Consider the following 6620-nt stretch of genomic DNA (forward strand, 5'->3'; position numbering starts at 1 on the left):
GGATTAATCAACTGAAAATGTAATGTTTGGAGGTCTCCTTGAACTTCCATAAAATTTATTTAATGTGGAAAATAAATATTACTTCAAAATTTAAGAGAGACGGATGAGGTCTATAATATTATTGTTGAATGATTAAACAAAATGAGGGTTGTCATTATGTAACTAACAAGTGTACAATTAGATGGATGAAATAATATTTGAGATAACTCTAGGTTGATGGGTCCCTGGAAAGATTAAGGCAACAAATAACCTAATTCTAGATTGCCTCTGCAAAAACATTGTGGGCAACAAGAAACCCAATTCTAGCAGTTATCTTCACTAGAAGGTCAAGAAAATTTTGCCCATGAATAGCATTGAGAGAATTTTACTTTTGTGGAATACGATGAAGTCCAAAAAGAATATCATGAATGAAGCAAAAGGAGAGTTATTTTTCAATAATTACATCCATCATATGACTGCATCAAATTGTAGTGTTAAATGACCACAAACGTATGCAACATTAATTTTGCTTATGATAATCTGTTGCAAATTTGATCAAATATGGCGAAAGAGGAAGACTAATTGTCCAAATTTATTGGGAATAAGTCATAGTTTAACTGTGTGTGGCCAAAAAGAGAAAGATGTAGCCTCTCTCCCTCTTCATTAGTTAGAAACTTCCAGGAATTGGAGTCTTTTATAGCATGGGAGGAACAAAATCTTTTACTGCAATTACAGTATTGCGCATTTTTACTGCACTTGACCATTTTCTTGTACTTTCAAAATGAACACTGAAACTGGTTTATTAACATGTACCTAATAAAGGCACACTTCTATTAGCATTGAACTTGATAGTTTCTTTGTTCTATCTATGGAACTGAAGAACTATCCATGAACTTCGTTATTAATCTTTGAATCATTGAATGTATTTTGCTTCCAATCTAGTCGCTCTTGTAATTTCATTTTGTATATCAATGGCAAATAAGAAGGGTGAATGCTGGTTCTAGCCTAAGGCCATATCCAATTCTGCATCGAATTTTACACTATTTTGCACAAATTTTTGCACCAAATCTTGCATCAAACTAAAATTCATATCTAACCATTACACCAAATGAATAGTATTTAACCATTTTCTTTCCTTTTTTATTCTTTATAATTTATTTATTTGAAATATTATTTATTTAATTATTTCATAAATACATAAATTACTAAATAAATAATTACGTTAAATTACGAAAAAGATTAAATTCATTAATAAATATAAAAAACATAGAACAATTAATAAAAATACTACAACAACGAAAATATGAAATCATGCTATCAGAAAATAGTACAATGCATTTCGAATTTAGATAGACGATATTACGAAGTCGCTAAATTTTTACAATTTAATCCTCAGAATTCATATGTTCATCCCACAAATGATCGATTAATGCATTTCGAAGTGCATCTCTTTGTTTGGAAATTATTTTAGCGATTTTGGAGGATCTGGAAGTGATCTTCCAGATTATTGAATTATGCACTTTTTTATGTATCTTTTTTTTAAAAATGAAATTGGATTATCGTATGTATTTCGCTATTTAATATATTTCATGTTAACTTTAATAAATAATCGTGTTTGATGTATTTTAAATTGTTTTCGTCTTTTAATTAATTTATTAATTATTATGTCTTACATTTAAAATTTATTTTAAATAAAAATAAAAATAATATTTATATTTATATTAATAAAAAAATAATAACAATTTATTGTATTAAAAAATATATAGCACAAATAACATAAATACCCTTAACAAATTTATTTGGAAAATGTTAAATAAGGGCAAAAGAGACATTTTACACTTTGCACCATTTTGTACCAAAATGATGCAAAGTTTGGTGTTGCATTGAAGCAACTTTGCACCAAACAAATGGTGCAAAATGGTGCAATGGTGCAATAGTTGGAGATGCCCTAAGCTTCGAGAATAAATTCTGACAGCCAACACTCGGGGAATTTTGAAATAGCGATTCAGGATTCTCGAGCAGACAGCATCTCTTATGGCTCGTGCTATCAGCATGACAGGAAGTCAGGCATTTGTAAACAGAGAGCTTGATTACGAGTTCTTTCTGTCTAGGAGAACTAGTAATTTCGTTTATATATTTATTTCTGATTTCTTGCGTAGTACTGGTAGTGCTAATGCTTATTTAGCGTTGTATCGCATTTGGTAACCTGAGGTTTTAGCTCAGCAGCATACTTTCGTGTTTGCTGTTTAGCTTTGTAGATTATTTCAAAGTCGGTTAATTTAATTTAATTTTTTATTTATTTTATTTTATTTTATTTTTTTGATTTGGAAGGTGAAGGCTACAAGACCAACAAGAATTATCTATGGTTCTATGGCTATCACGATCAGCAGAGTTTATTAGGTTGGACACATTTTGGCATGTTGATGGTAGTTTAGAGAAAATGAAGTTAGACTATTGTTAATTATACTCTTAAATCATATAAGTCGTATCTAATACTACGTGCTAAATATGCACTTATATTGCAAGTTTTGAAGGATACAATGTGAGGAGAGAATCATGTGAGCATGTTTGCCTTCGCTTCTTTTATCTTTTGGTATTTTGTCCAGATCGACACCGAAAATGTGTATAGTTACACCCTTCTTGATGTCAAAATGAGCAAGTTTCTTCTATTTTTGTAGCTTTGCATTTGAGCCAAACAAGTTTCACACATTTTCTTGGACAGTCATAGAACATGCGTATGAGAAACTAATTAATTGAAAATTTGATTTTTCTTGTAAATTAGGACCCAACAACTCGAAGACTTGGTAAGGTTCAAGTCTTCGTATTGTTGTCCATCACAAAATTTTTGTTATATTTTTCAATAAATCCATATCCTTCCATGATTCTGGGGTCGCCTATTATTATGAGCGTGTTTGTCAAGTTGAAATGCCAAAAAGTAGTTAAAAATGAGTGGGTCCCTCGTTATACCAAGTGACAATGTTGCATTCTTCTTAGGGAAGAACACTCTTTTTCAGTGGTGGGAACTCAACACAATGAAATCAGCTTCGTATTCCCATTAAAAAAATGTTTATAAATTAATGACTGCACTATTAACTAGACCAGACTTTACTTAGAAACATTTCATAATCTGAAGTCTACATTCATAAGCTATTCTGGAAAAATATAATAGAAAAATGGTAGCTTGGGATGATATTTACAAAATAGTGGTGGCCATGGTGCCATTTAACGCAGCACTGGCGTTAGGCTAGGGCTCCATAAGGTGGTGGCATATGTTTAAACCAGACCATTGTGATGCCATTAACCGCTTCAATTGCTATTTCATAATGCCATTTTTCACCTTCGAGTTCGCAGCTCATGTCAACCCTTATAGGATGAATTATCTCTTCCTTGCCGCAGATGTTATAGCTAAAGTCGTCATTGGCATTGGTTTAGCTTTGTGGGCTAATTTGAGTAGCAAAGGGAAGTATGATTGGTCTGTAACATGCTTCTGCCTATCAAGTCTCAATAACACTCTTGTTATAGGAGTTCCACTATTGAAAGCCATGTATGATCAAATGGGAGCTGATCTTGTTATACAGTCGTCAGTTCTACAGTCTCTCTTTTGGTCCCCTGCTCTTTATTCATGTTGGAATTCAGACGTACGAGGTGTGACACATCGGTAATCTCGACAAATAACCGGCAAGTGAATTTGTCGTCGATTGAAGCGGGGAGAAATGATCATGATACGGTGGACGAGAACACAAATTCTACTGTGAGTAAAAGACCATCTTTCTTACCTTTGATGAAGACGGTATGGAGTAAACTTGCTAAGAATCCAAATTCTTATGCATGTTTTCTTGGCATCATCTGGGCTCTTTTAGCTAACAGGTATATACATATTATCAAATAATTAATTATAAACAAAATTTTCAGTTTATCTCAAGGAAAAATTCAAATATCTGTTTTGGTTGCACTCTTTTAGGTGGCATTTTCAGATGCCCTCCATTCTTGAAGGATCCATATTGATAATGTCAAGGGCTGGGGGTGCCGTTGCCATGTTCTCTTTGGGTATGTATAATGTATGTATATAATGATTCATTTTAGATATATATTTTCATTATATTTGTAATATAATGTGCATTTCTTGCGCAAAGTCTCTTTTTCCCATGTAATCCTTGGCTGCTATGCTCCGTTTATTTTCGAAGATTTTAGAGAATTGATTCTATTTCACGTCTACGGAAACCTTACGATTGAATTTCGTTATATTTGTAAATAATGTGAAGGTATTTTTATGGCATTGCAAGAGAAAGTGACAGCCTGTGGTGTCCGACTAACGTTATTAGCGATGGTATTGAAGTTTGTTGGCGGACCAATAAGTATGGCTATTGGTTGTTCTGCATTAGGTCTGCGTGGTGACATTTTTCGTGTAGCGATCATTCAGGTACATATTACGATTTCATCATCTAAAATTTTTTATTCTAAAATATGTTGAAAAATATTGAAATCAAATCGTTTATCCTCTTCATATAACATCGTATGTATTGTTGTTGAAGGCGGCACTGCCGCAATCGATCTCATCCTTTGTTTTTGCTAAAGAATATGGGCTGCACTCAGAATTATTTAGTACTGCGTAAGTTGCTTATAAAATAATTATGGAACGAAGTTTATTTTCTATATCTATAAATAATAAATGTATGTATATTGTTATAATTTAAATTATTTATTTATTTTTGCAGGGTTATCTTTGGCACTATAATATCGCTTCCTCTCTTGATTGGCTATTACACCATATTTGATTCTTTCCACTGATGGGCTGACTAGGATTTCCATCTGACCGTCCATTCCAATATGAATTAAAGATTATTCCTAAATTTTTAAACTTGCAATCCGTATACTTTGCTCATGATTATCCGATGGCTAGCTCAAATTTCACGTAACCATACTCATATAAATTATTTTGACAAAGATATTATGACATAGTAGCGAGAGGACAAACAAGCTTAAAATTCGTTAACTCTGCAAACACTTGCAAATTTAAGAAAATAAAAATCCGTTGGTTCTTAATAAATATGGAGTAACTAATTTAATTGACAAACCGTATACCCAGAAATAAATGATGTTTTATGATTGAAAACAAAAGTGAAAATTACCAAAATAATATATTATTCAATGCCAACACTGTAGTCTAAAGTTATAAATGGAAATTGAAATCAAAATGTGGACTTTCAAATTAAAATTTTAGCAAGTATTTACGTGGTACTCGGGACACAATAAGTAACTAAAGTAATAGATGACAGGGAATGAGTTTTCGATAGGTAATGCAAAAGGAAACAATTAAATATGTATATTCATAACTTTCCACAGTATTGGACTACAAACAAAATGTCTCAATCTCAATCCACCATCATCCCATTTTAATTGTAGTTAAACTCTCTAATCTTAGCTCAATTATTTTCTCAACTCTTTTACGTATAATTTTTATCTTTAACTTTCTATTAATTAGTAAGTCTTGTCGTTGATGATTTATATCAAGATATTTTATTTTAATGCTTGAAATCAGGGAAAAATATTTTTTTTGCCTTATTTATTTATTTATTTTTAAAAATATGATAAAAAAATAAGTTGTTTTACATCATTTCAATGGACTTTTGGACATGAAATTGATACAAATAAAAAATATGTTAACTAACGGAAAGTTTCAAGATAGGAATGACATGAAAAATTATTAGGGACATAAATGCTATAATGAGCAAAGATTAAGGACCTTAAGTGTAATTAAAATGTGATGCAAGAAATAAAAATTATGGTGTGAATATAATTGCCCATGACAGGAATATTAGAAATACAATATGGGAGGTTAGGATTTGGTCCAAGTTTGGTTGGATTAGGAGTCGATTTGTACAAGTTATGAACATAATGTTTACGATGAATAATAATAAAAAAGAATGTTATCATTCGACCAAAAAGACTAGCGATTTGCATTTGAGACATCCAAGCTGTAACAGCTATACTTGACATCCCAATTTGATGAATCATGCATTTGTCTAAGTAATTAAGTCTTATCTCACTTTTTAAGTTTAAAGTAAAGAAATGGTTTTGTAATGCCTAATTTAACGAGGCTTAAGCCAGTATCTAATTCTAGTTTTAAACAAAATCCAGCATTAAAGGTAACAAATTAGGACATTAGAGGGTTAGGGTTTTGGTTAAAGTAAGCAGCTGGCACCCTAAGTTTTACTTATTGCACCACATGTGAATTGTACTTGAGCTCGTTATCCTTTGCTTATAATAGCATTTGTGTTTCTGATTATTATTATTATTATTGCTGTTGTTGTTGGTGGTGGTGAGATATCATCTTTAACCTTCAATTAACTCGCATATCATTTTGTATTTGATAGTTTTTGCTTAAAATATTTCATTGGTGTACTTTGATACAATTTTATATTTATTATTTTAAAAAAGTATGATGGGTTAAGCCGTTCATCTGCCCCTACAGATTTCAAGACAGAAACAATTATCATAGACGAAATATCCTAATTATTGAAATCTGATGTGGTGGCTAGTTATAAGTTTGTTAGACAGAATAATCTTCATCTTCCAAGTTGAACGAATGCGTCCCGCTCAAAATTATGTCAGTACATCCCCAACAAGCCATTTTTCCAATG

General features: G+C 31.6%; 1 pseudogene; it reads left to right on the forward strand.

The window, feature by feature from the left end:
* The first annotated feature begins 3152 nt into the window (after positions 1-3152).
* LOC111397653 lies at positions 3153-4592 on the forward strand (annotated as a pseudogene).
* Positions 4593-6620: the final 2028 nt, after the last annotated feature.

This window comes from Olea europaea, chromosome 7 (genome assembly GCF_002742605.1).
Source record: "Olea europaea var. sylvestris chromosome 7, O_europaea_v1, whole genome shotgun sequence".
Classification (NCBI taxonomy): domain Eukaryota; kingdom Viridiplantae; phylum Streptophyta; class Magnoliopsida; order Lamiales; family Oleaceae; genus Olea; species Olea europaea.